The 12,672-nt window shown below is 38.1% G+C and overlaps 1 protein-coding gene across 7 annotated transcripts in view; it reads left to right on the top strand.

The window, feature by feature from the left end:
* Window positions 1-12,672, top strand: part of TPPP (tubulin polymerization promoting protein) — a 109,296-nt gene that overhangs the window by 69,563 nt on the left and 27,061 nt on the right. For 4 of the 7 annotated variants that reach the window (XR_010605732.1, XR_010605729.1, XR_010605731.1 and 1 more), the window contains one exon: window positions 3,871-3,992. The gene's annotated coding sequence lies outside the window, so the exon portion shown is untranslated. Of the gene's footprint in view, window positions 1-3,870; window positions 3,993-4,081; window positions 4,292-12,672 lie in introns of those variants that run through there. The other 3 variants (XR_010605730.1, XR_010605727.1, XR_010605726.1) reach the window with 1 other exon arrangement.

Genomic DNA, 12,672 nt, shown 5'->3' with positions numbered 1-12,672 from the left:
ATCACAAGGGCAGATGCACTGGCATCTGGGAGAACAGTATACACTTTATCAAATGAGTTGCTCAGTCCTGTAAGAGCTGTTGCAAAATGCCAGTGGAAGCTTTCCATACACACACTTCCAGGTTATCACCACCTTTTATATAAGTAAAGATTTTGCTTTGATTAAACCAGCTTTATTTTAAAATCTGAAAAACTGTCTTTATAGCTATTTGAGTATTCTGAAGTACATCCATACTCCTTCAACAAGCCAATCAGCAGCCTCAGACACTACCTGTCCACGTGTTGCTTGTCAGCCCACCTGACAGCCTGGCTTGGCACCCGTCCCTGCTGCAGCACCCAGCATCCACCCACAGCAGCAGCCCCTATATCCTCAGCTGCTACTTCTAAACAAAAATATGGGGGAGGGCAGCAGGAGGGAGAGGTTTATGCACATGCACAGATTTCCTCTACTGCAGGGTGTATTTCTACTGAGCAGTACAATACTGTCCACTCTATACCACTGACTTAAAAATAAATGCATAGATGTGGATCATTCACACCTCAATGAGGACGTAAAATTTCATGTTGTTGACAGGCATACACAGCACCTGATTAGCTGTACTGTTGCAGCACACAGCCCAGTCCAGTTTCAGTTGACCTACTGACCGTCACCAGGTAGACAAAAAAGGAGAACCTATTTCCAGCAGAAACATGAAACCCAGCAATAATTCGTGCTTTTGTTTGTTTGTTTTGTAAAACACTTGATCTACAATCTCCTTGACAGAAGTCTTTATTAGGAAAACCCTCCAAGTATCACTTCACATGAGTTTAGAAGTACCTACCTTCCATGGATAAATCTCATTTCTCTAGATTTGATTTATCCCAGAACTACAGAAATTACACTTGGCCTTAAAACACTAACTTTACGCAGGTTTAAATCTAGAAACAATGCTACAGTAAACAAGGCTGTTGTCTCCTCTGATTCTTATGGTTTATTATATTCCAACCTACTGGCCTAAGGCACAGGCCATGAAGCAGAACTGCAAGTTTCTGCCCTCCTTTTTCCTCTTCTTATCTGACCTACCTGAGCAGAGGACAGATTGACCGTGGGCAAACCAACAGCAGAATACCTGCAGAGACAGATGCTGAGTAAGATCCCAACTAGCCAAGAAAAGCCCTGCAATTAACTCAAGTGACCCAAGCTGTGCCCGGGCTGTAAGAAAGTTACGGAGGAAACAAACATTCTGTTTCAAAGCTGACACTTTGAAAAATCTGACTGATGAACCACTTGTTGGATATCCTTATTTTTAAAACCTCTGACAAGACACTGAGTGCTGGTTTGCTGCTACCTTCTAACATCTGGCATGCCTGAATGCCTGCGCCACGGTCCTGTGCCAGTTTCTGGGGCAGACTATTCTTCCTCAGAACCCCACCCATGCTTTCTTCCATGTTATCACTTATTTAAGGAATAAAACAGAGAAAAATGGTGTTAACAATACTCGTAACACATCTTTCTGAATGCTGATTGTACATTCTTGTACTTTTAGAAGTTAACAGCTTCTCCTTTGCTAAAAATCTGTCCTCTTCCTCCTCAAAGCCTCTTTGCCCCACTGTCTCATCTCAATATTTCCAACTTTTTGTATTAAATCCCTGTCTGCCTCCAATCATTCTACCACCTACCTCATTACTGAGAGATGGAATAAATTGGCTTTCACAACATTAGGCACATTTTTAGCCAGAGCAACCAAGTATGCCTTTTGTCCCCTAGTCACTCTCGCACTACAGGGGTCTCACCAGCAGGATGAATACACACTGAGAGAGGCAGAGTGACACACAGCCTCATGCTATGGAACAGAATTGGAAGAGAAAGCAAGTCACTACCATGTCGTAATACTGGACAAACTGAAATTTTTCAGTCAAACATGACTGCTGAGACTTAAAAATAGGCTTCTTATTTGTGTGTTTCATTTATGCTTAGGACTTGAAGTGTACCTGTGACTGCCACGTTTTTTAAGGTGCCTCAAGTTTATCACAGTGTTGAAGCCATTCCTTCAAGCTAATGTTTTCATTTCTAACCTGTTGATTTTGCAGTTCTAAATAACCTTTAGTATTTCCTACAATATTCAAACATCCGTTTTCTGGATGCATCCTACAGAAATTATTGGAATTTCATGCCAAAAGTTTCAATAACATTTTTCTTGATCATAACCAAGTACTTCATTTTCCACCAACTATGTAACTATGCAGCTACAGAATATTTTAGTTAAATTCCAATACAGTTAAATGTACTCTTATCTTCAGTCTTCTCCTGACAGTATTCATTGTCAATCAAATTCACTTTCTATTTTAAAGCTGTTTACTTATTGTAGCTATGTTGTTAGAATGGACAGCTACCATTTACTAAAAAGTAATGAAGTGATGCATCTGAAAACTACTTTGTTTAGTTTGTAAAATGCTTCAAGGCCTTATGGACTGAAATCTATATAATTTATTCTAACCAATCAGTTTCAGGAACTGTCTTCTGATTTGGAGGCACAGGCTTGACTAGAACAATACACACACCATATATCACATATGCAAAGAGTACTAAGATAAGTTACAGTTTATATTTCTTCAACTTCTTCTCCAAAAGGTCGGTCTTTTCTGAGGTAAAAAGTAGTTAGAATTTTGAAAAATGCTTTATATTTTTCTACTGTTCTTTCCACACATTTAAAACTGTTACCCACACTCCAAAAAAACGAGTCTTCCTGAAGGAAAAAATGTCATTAGAATTTCCATTCAGACATTTTTATTAGCTAGACTTCATTGAAGTCTGCCACCACGTGAAAACAATTTTAATCTTCCTATTTCATAGAAAGAAAAAAAAAAAAGTATCCTATTCTTTAATACAAAAGCCAGCTGGAGTTAAAGTATACAAAGTACAACTCTTACTACCTTTGTCACATTTTTTTCTATATCCAAAACTAAGACCTTAAAAATGCATATGATTCCCTTCACTGATGTTTATAACGCCATTTGAAGCAGTGTACACAACTGCTTAAGACATCTTTCAAGGCACGAGTTTATATTTGACTTAGCAAATATTGTTTAGTTAAATATTTCATGGATTTCCAAGTCCTTTAATTTACTTTATAATTACTTTTTATATATACATATCCACAAGAAAAGGAGATTCTTCTGAGAAAAATACAATGAAAGCAGATTGATTGGATACTAAACAGACTCCTTGAGTTTACACAAGAGTTCCCCTTGTACACACTTATTACCAAGTTTATATCTTGTTTCCAAGAACTGGCGAGGTGTATTAGCCATTATCCTTATAGAGTAAACCCTCAACAATTGGTATGCGTTTTCTGTGATCCTAGCTTGACTCTGGAATATAGAGAGGGATGAAATTATCATGGCAAGATGTACTGTTTTGGCTTTCCCCATTTTGATGGTTCCATGACACTTAAGAGAAAAAATGGGAAGTGAATACATGCAGTCAGGTAAAAGAAACTTATTGCTTGTTTTACTTGGTTACCTAAACCACAAGGCTAAAAAACACCGTATGATACACAGCTTAGTTTTGAACACAATTTATTCCTAAATTCAGAGTCAGAAGTCTTGTGTTTTCTCATTCTATTACCCTCATTGGTGCTAAGCAAATCTAAATTAGTTATTACAGAACTTCAGGAAATAAGCAAGCATCAGCTAAAAGCTAGGTTTAAATAATAAATAATATGCTTACTTGAGTGAGAGATCAAAGTCAACAGTTAAATACTATCACCCTTTGACTGCTGTCTACACCTAAAATACTACTGAAGAAGTATCTTTAAAACTCACCTTTAAGCTGTAAACATCTGTGTTTTCTTCCATATTTAAAAGACTTCAAACTGGTGTTCTTTTCCAGAAATTGATCCAGCTGCTATTTCAAAGCAGTCTGAGGATATTTAAAAACAAATTAAGGAAAAAAGGTTTGTGAGTGTTTTCAAGAGAGTTCGGCATCACCACTGAATCAGAGAACTACACCATGTAAGTAAATGTGATGATTTTCTTCTTCCTCTGCAGTTATGTGAATGGTTTTATATAAAACTCTCCCTCTCTCTCTCTCTCTCTCAAAGAGCACTGCTTCCTTGTTTCATGTTTTGCAGCAGTAATGAAAACCCAGTGAGCTCCAGCAGCCATTACAGGCAATTGCATGTATTTTCATTAATTAAATATTAAGTGGTATTTCCAACTACTTTCACTTCATAAAACGTGTTCAAAATTGTTTTAAATGTATAATATTTAAATATTCAATTTTAATTAAGATCTTAGAAAAATAAATATAAATGCTAAACTATGTTATTAAAATATTGTAATAAACTGTTATGTACAAATGATTATATTAAATATAAACTATTATTTAAAAAATTTAAAAACTGTTTTGATATTCACCCAGCAGAGAAGAGCTTCTTGTCAGCATATCCATATTTTCCCTTATGGAACGGACGACCACCCATTTACCTAGTTCAGAAGTCCAGAAGATTTACTTGTACAGCTCACAAATCAAGGAACAAGAGAAGACAGAGATATGTTTTTTAGTGCAGGATATGGCACTATCGCTCCTGAGATTTTAATCTCTCAATCTGCTCATAGTGTTAAAACAGCCAATAGAAAAGCACACTTCCTATCTCTATTCCAAAATACCATGTGTGAACTATAACTGAAATCTTTGACTGAACAGAGAACACAAAATGTTTGAAGTCAACAAAGTCAATTTCATCTTGGGTTACCATAAAGATATTCTCTCCTGCCAAGAGTGTCAATTTTCACAAAGCAGGAGCTACAATTAGCTTGCAACAGCAACAGCAGGGCTATTTCTTTGTTTTTTAAAAAAACCCACTATATACACAAGTGAATGCATGTCTGTTTATAGTCTTCGTAATTTACATGGCTGAAACAAATGTATCTAAACATCATAATGATAAACGATGACCAGAGAATCAAGACAGATGCAAGAGATTGCTGTTTTGAAATGACCACAAAGATGGGAAGGGAAAAGAAAGATGGGTTTTATGCTTGATTACCAACCAGGGGGCAGCAAAATAAGAATTCCAAGTTCACACTTTATCATAATTTACTTAAGGCAAAATAATACCTGTTATTCTTGATGCCTGCCTGATGTCAGAATGGAATGGCCAAAACAGAGGAGATTTTTCAAGGGTTCTTTGGCAGAAAATAAAACTCAGTATTTCCAAAGGTGAATAATTGGATTACAGAAAGATTTAGAAAAACAGAAGTCTCATAATACCTTAGTGAGAAATGCAAAGTAGAAACAAGATGCTAAGCAACCAGAATCCACGTTTGAAGGAGATGTGAGAAGTTTTTATATAATTAGCCAAACTTTTTAGGTGAAGTGCAGTAATCAGAATGAGAAGCCAGTGAATGTGATGTTCCTCAGATAACTGGAGGCTAAAATGAATGAATTCAGAGAAACCATACTTCGAGGGACTACCTTTTTCCTTTCTGATCTTCAGGGGGAAGGAAAAAAAATAGAGGCAAATTCTTCCAATGCTTAGTGGAAAGAAGGCTGAAAAAAGTTCTGAGGCGGCTGATCAATATGGAGTTGTTAGACCAGCAACCTTGAGTCATCATCTCCTCTTTTGAAACCTGATGACAAAGCAGTATCTGAAAATCCTGAAAAAGAGTATTCTTCACAGAACCCATGTGTCATGGAGGCATCCCAAATATAAGTCTAGGTGACAAGCACTCTGATAACATAAGATGCAGGTTTGGATATTAGGTTAGAAAATTATTTGGGGTGCAGCGAAATAAGAATGAGGATCCACAGCGTGCATATACGCACTCACAAGAAAACCAAACCAGAGCCCTCTCTGCCCCGTTTTGCCTATAACAGATAAACACTAGCCTACTGCGGCCGGGACTTACACTCGTCTGCCCCAAACGAGGAAGGTACACTCGTCTGCCCCAGACGAGGAAGGTACACTCGTCTGCCCCAGACGAGGAAGGTACACTTGCCTACCAGGCAAGGACTTATTGAAGCATATATTCAGTAATTTATCACTCACCCACATGCGGAGGTGAGGCGCTCCCAATCCCGGGAGGTTACTTTAGACGGCTTCTCCGTCTAAGGGGAGGGACTCCAGCAGCATCACAGACTCGCAGTCCGAGGAGACCACACAAAGGTGAGTCGCCTGCGGGAACCCCATTTATAGTCTGATCACATCTGGCTGTGGGCATTCCAGAAGCTTCTCGGCTTCTCTACACCCCGCCCCCTCGAGTGTGGGCCTTCGAGAAGCTTCTCAGCCTCTCTGGGCTGTGGGTGCTCTTGGCCCCTCCTCTGCTAACGACCCTGCCCACCGACTCTGGGTCTCCACAAAGAGAGCCATTAGCTGCCCCATGGAAGGCCCCAGTTCCGAGGGGGGGATGTGCAGCTACCAGTGCAACTGCCACACCAGTTCTCAGGGTGTGTGGAGGGGGGGAAGTGCAACTGCCAACACAGCATGTCCACAGCTAGCTCTAGATCCTGCCAGAGAGAAAAAGATGGAAAAAGGCCATGTTGCACAAAGACTGAACCACCTGAGTGATGCAAAAATTGCAAACGGTCCTAAAGCTTTATAAATTCATGCAATTGAATGCAGCTACACCCTACGGCAAATTTTATAAGCAAAATCCTCCAGTTAGTACTGCTCAATTCTGACATCAGGTCATTCATTTTCAGGCTGTGCTGTTGGTTTTGCTCTGACATGTGGTTTTGTGAAGGCTTTTTCTCCTCTGAGAGTAGGTAATTCATTTCTTGATAAGTTTTTGCAGAATCTTTCTATTGATCTGGATTTGATTTGGATTTTTTTCACATACAGAAAACAGGTCCTGCCTTACCTGTACATTACAAACAAACAACAAACAAACAAAAAACCAAACAAACAAAAAATCAAGGTTGGCTAGTTAAACACACATTTTCTGCGTTTCCTGACAATGGAAAACTTTGCCTCAGTTCTCTGGTATCTATTTTTTTGTTTTGAAAAAGCTTAGTTCTTTCAGTAAAATTCTACTTGGAGTACTTTATACGTTCCTCATAACTGCAAACAGTGTCATCACCTTGTACGAAAGTTACTAAATGTGAAAGGATCTTTGCTTAAGGAAAAATAATGCATATATGAACTATTGGAATAATTTGTAATACACATTGCCTGTAGTAAACAGAACTGAGTTTCAAATTTAAACTTACAGAATTTAAAAGCCAATAACTAAACCTGATTGTGTGCATGATGCTTAGCAAGGGTGAGAAAGAATATCAAGGCGTAGTTTCAACTGTGAAAACATCTTCACTGCCAAGTCTTAATGAGTTCTTTTCACATGGTTTCATGCAAACAGTATTTAAGACTTTTGAAAGTGCTGTCCTTCCTGATTCTCTATAATTGGTGAAGACTAAATTAAAACTAGACTGCCACTAATGATTATTGACGCCATATGTTAAAGTAAGAACTCTTAATAAAGTTAAACAAAATGCGTCTTAATGACCCTAAACAAAAAGGCATGAATTTAAACGTTTTGTTAGTAGACATAGTAAGTAGGGTGAGAGTTAACTTTTGGAAACAAGCAAATACTGCTATTATGGGCCTGTAAAAGGATGACTCTTTGGAGGGACATTTTAAAGAATCCACTAGGTGGTGCACAAGGCATAGAGAAGACAGGCAACGGTCTGGAGACCTAACTCCCACCTAGAAACTGTTTTCAACTAAAACCACTCAAAAACAAACCCCCACATCCAACAGTCATCACGAAGAATTAAAAGAAACCCCAAAATCTAAAGTTAAAGTCGTCGATGACAAAGCTCCATGAAACAACTAGGGTAGAAGCAAATTTCACCTCACTTTGGCAATGGAAGCTCACTTCTATGCACATTCACTGACTACATCTGGAGGAAAAAAGAATCTTTCTGCTAAATAGACAAATGTTTTTATCCTAAATCCTACACTGTGTTGTTCCTAGGGAAGAGCAGGGAGAGTGTGAACTACCAAATATCTAAGGTGTTACACTGAGCTGAAACCCAAAAGTCACATGCATTTCTCCTATCACACAGGACAAAGGAAGCTCATGCATCAGTTCCAAGTTATTTCTGCTGCAAGATGTGTGTCCATTATGCCTCTGAGGATTGTGGGGTAGAAGAGGTTTAGCAATCTTAACAGAACTGTGAATCAATATCTATCAGTCCATATGACACCTTACACCTATAGATTTGTTATATGTTACTTTTATTTATGCACCCAACACTCATTATTAGCTCAAGGTCCTCTTTTGTGCAGCCCATGTGCATCTTTTCCTCCACAACACTACCTCCAGTTATTAGCCAAATTACATAATGTTTATCTAAGCCATTACTTCCCTGCACTCCAGATGTACTCTCATGCACATTCCCTGCTAAGCAAGAGGCACTTTCTGGCCAGTCTGCACACAACTCAGCCAGCCACAACAGGCATACATAATGACTAAAGACTGCAATCTTTTCTTCAGTAAAGACACGAATCAGAAAGCTCAAAAGTTCCTTCTACTTAAAGACTGAATTTGGTTTCCATTACAGATATTAGATATCTCTCAGAGATACTGATGGTCACAGAATAATAAAGTAGAAAACAACTGTAAACAGCCATAGACACATACTTCTTAATAGAAGATATAGTAGTAATTTGCACCATGGTTATCAACACCTTGAACAAAGCAAGTGAAAGAATTAAAGTGCTAAAATTGATACCTGGATGAGTTGTAAAGTTAGCCTGGATGGTAATTTTATTATAAGCTTCAGCTTCATCTTGAAGTTTTAAGTTTGGGTCTTTTTTAGACAAATCCTTAGTCTTACTTTCTGAAAATGCAACTTTGCTACTTCTTTTTCAGGTCCTTAGTTACTGTTGAGATGTTTAGCTGGTGAAATATTAGACATTTATACTATAGCAAAGAAAAAAAATAGGTTTGCTATCAAATAACTACAGACAATTTAACATATGGATATACGCTAGGATGTGCAAGAGAAAAGAGTGCTAATGGATCACCTAGACAATTCTCATTTTCCAAACATGACAAAATAAAATGTGGTACTTTTTGAACAGAATTGAAATACAGCTTTTCAAAGTTGAGCCACTGACCAAGTACTCCACACTTATTGTTTGGGATTATAAGAAAAATAGGTGATAACAAATTGATAATTTTCTAATTTTATGCTACACTGTTTGTGGGAATATAATAGAAGCTTGGTGATGAGAATTGTAAATATGCTCAAGCAACTGCAGCTGGGGTGTAGAAAAACACATATATCACACTCACTGTTATTTAGCCTTGTGTGTTTCACAAGTAGAACCTCTGTGTTTAGATAGATAACGTAGACATGTGAAAGTCTTAAAGGCACCTTATCAAGCATCCTTGAAATTCCTGCTCTACTGCAGGCAAAGATCAGTGTGATAAACTGAGCCTGCGTGAATCCCTGATACACAGGCGTAACCAGCAGGCTCACTGATCTTCTAGCAAGGACTGAGCTCTGCACTGCCTGCATTCCTGCTTGTGTACCTCTGCTTGGGTGCTTTGGTGCTCTGAAAGCTGCAACAACATGCTAGGTAAGAAGGAGACAATGAACCACTGACAAACTGAAAAACAGTGGCCAAGTAAATAATTGCATTATGCATGTGTTTATGTGAGAATACATATAAAAAAGAGAAAGTTATAAAAATAAATTTCACAGAAATATGTAAAGATAAAATACTAAAATTACTGTAATGGTAATTGCTATAATATAGTCCTGTATCTTGATATAACAAAATGATAGCACCAAAGCTGACATTCAAAACACAGTATTATTTTTTTTTATTGCCTGTGGTGGCTTGAAGGCACAATATACAGTTACATAAATACAAAGAACCAATACAATGGACATTTAAATTAAACTGAACTACACTATAACCGGGTTTTTCATAACAGCAAAACCATTCTGAATACATCAGAAATCCTTTCTCCTCTATGCTAACCAGTTGTGTTCAATTCCCAAAATGCTTACAAACCCATTCCAGGTTTAGAAACAAGCTAGCAGGAACATAGGATGCTGGTGTTGAAAATTAATATTTTAAAGCATTCACAAATTATAAATAAATATCGAGACTACATGGAGATATGCGATGCCAGCAGAAAAGGTGCTACCAGAAGTAAATTCATGCACAAGAAACTGACAAGACTTATTATCTGAGATCATATCTGTGCTGCTGAGCATACTACAAGACAGCTATTTTAAAATCAGACGTGATGTGCCAGAAACACTTTAGCCACTGAAGCATGAAGCTGTTTGTAAACCAGTTCAGCACACTGAGAGGCAGCAGTCCTATAGTTATGTGTAACTGTCTTTCCAAAGTACTGGAGAAAAAATAAATTGGTGAGTGAGGTCTTGTAGATTTTCTAAGTGTTTCCAGACTTCACTGTGAATTTTTTTGAACTCACCGAACTATACTGCTCACTTTTGAATGACACTCTAACTTCTGTGACAGCATTTCAATATCACTGTTTCAGTTAACACATTTGTACCTTTTAATTTCACCTATTTCATTCGGTTGCTGAGGAAGACTTAATTTAAATGCATTATCTGTAGTAAAACGCAACAAAGATGCATTTCATTAACTATCACTTACAGGATGATCTTCTAAAGTTTCCAAAAATGAATTGATTACGTTAGGATTTTCATAAGTGTTTAAGTCAGGACATTAGAGCAACACCACTAAATCTTTAAGATTATGGAATTAAAAGACAGTATATCAATCTAATGTGATATGTCAATACTGAGGTAGGTAATAAATGTTAATGGAAAAAATAAGTGCTCTTAAGATAGCATTGTAAGACATGAAATTCATACTAACATAGCAAGTGTACACAAAATCTTGACAAATCTTGTAAATCAAATCATTCTACAGAAGAAAGGGGATGATTTTTTTTTTTTAACCCAAGTGTCAGGAAAAGGTTACTTATAGACTGTCATTTAAAAAAACTCCATTATATTACATTGGTTGCTGAAATTCCTCTCTCATTGATAGCACATGTTAGAGCTATAAAGAAAACAAAAGAAACAAACTTTATGTTAATGATACTTTTAGATTACCTAAGAATATAAAGTGGGGGGTGACAAATATAGAACTTCGGCAACAGTTAGGCATGTAGGCCAAAAGTGATGTCTGAAGTCAGTAGCATTGGGAATTCATATGGAAATTGAAAAGCTTCTGAATACTTCATTTGAGCGTGACTATTATTTAACTTAGTCTTACACATGAAATAATGTGATTTTATTCATACAAAGGTAAACATGCAAACTGTCTGCTGTGAAACTCTTGAAATTGGGTAGAAGGGAAAAATGGAACAAATAGCCTTTACATGCAAAAAATAGTACAGAAATAACTCTAAGAAAGTCACAGAAAACAGGAAGGCCTCACAGTTAACATCAACTTAAAACTATACATCTTGCTATAGTGTTCAGTCAGTTAGCAGTACTAGTTCTAGTAGTAACTACTAACAGAAGTAGGTATCTTCACTTTCTGTGGCCTTTGATATCAAGGACAAAGCAACAACTGACAATACAGATGACAGATCAAAGTTCATAAAGCAATAATATAGCAATTTGTTTTATAGCTCCAAAGAAAAGAAGAAAACAGTACAGCTTCCCCGAGGAACCAGAATCTAGATTTCTTCCCTTGTGTTCCTGTGAGCACAAGGTAGGCCTATCATCAAGACATTTCAAAGGAACAAGTGCAAACAAAAATAAAATAAGCTAGCTTATCAAAACATTTGTCTATGTAGTTGATCTGTAAAAGAGGTGTGTGCATACCTATGAATTTAATGAAATCATATGCTCATAGGACAGTAATATAAAAGCTTAAGTGCAGAATATCATTGAATCCTGGAATGGTCTGGCTTAGAAGGGACCTTATAGATGATCTGGTTCCAAGTCCCTTGCCATGGGCAGGGACACCTTCCACTAGACCGGGTTGCTCAAAGCCCCATCCAGTCTGGCCTTGAACACTTTCAGGGATGGGCTGTCCGCAGCTTCTCTGGGCAGCCTGTTCCAGTGCCTCACCACCGTCATAGTGAAGAATTTCTTCCTTATATCTAATCCAAATCTACTGTCTCTCAGTTTAAAGCCATTACCCCTTGTTCTATCGCTATGTGCCCTTGTAAAAAGTTCCTCTCCAGCTTTCTTTGCAGGGCCCCTTTAGATACTGGAAGGCTGCTGGAAGGTCTCCCTGGAGTCTTCTCTTCTCCAGGCTGAACAACCTCAACTTTCTCAGCCTGTCTTCATAGGAGAGGTGCTCCAGCCCTCTGATCATCTTCAAGGCCCTTCTCTGGACCTTCTCCAATGGGTCCATGTCCTTCTTATGCTATGGGCCCCAGAGCTGGTTGCAGTGCTCCAGATGGGCTCTCACCAGAGCAGAGTAGAGGGGCAGAATCACCTCCTTCGACATGCTGGTCACATTTCTTTTGATGCAGACCAGGATATGGTTGGCCTTCTGGGCTTGAAGCACACATTGTCTGGTCATGTTGAGTTTCTCATCAATCAACAGCCCCAAGTCCTTTTCCTCAAGGCTGCTCTCAATCCATTCTCTGCTCAGCCTGTATTTGTGCTTGAGGATGTTCCGACATGTGCAGGACCTTGCACTTGGCCTTGTTGAACTTCATGAGGTTCTCATGG

The sequence above is a fragment of the Caloenas nicobarica genome, chromosome 2 (assembly GCF_036013445.1).
Source record: "Caloenas nicobarica isolate bCalNic1 chromosome 2, bCalNic1.hap1, whole genome shotgun sequence".
NCBI lineage: Eukaryota > Metazoa > Chordata > Aves > Columbiformes > Columbidae > Caloenas > Caloenas nicobarica.
The sequence above is the reverse complement of the archived record's forward strand: the minus strand, read 5'-3'. Positions and strand labels throughout refer to the sequence as shown.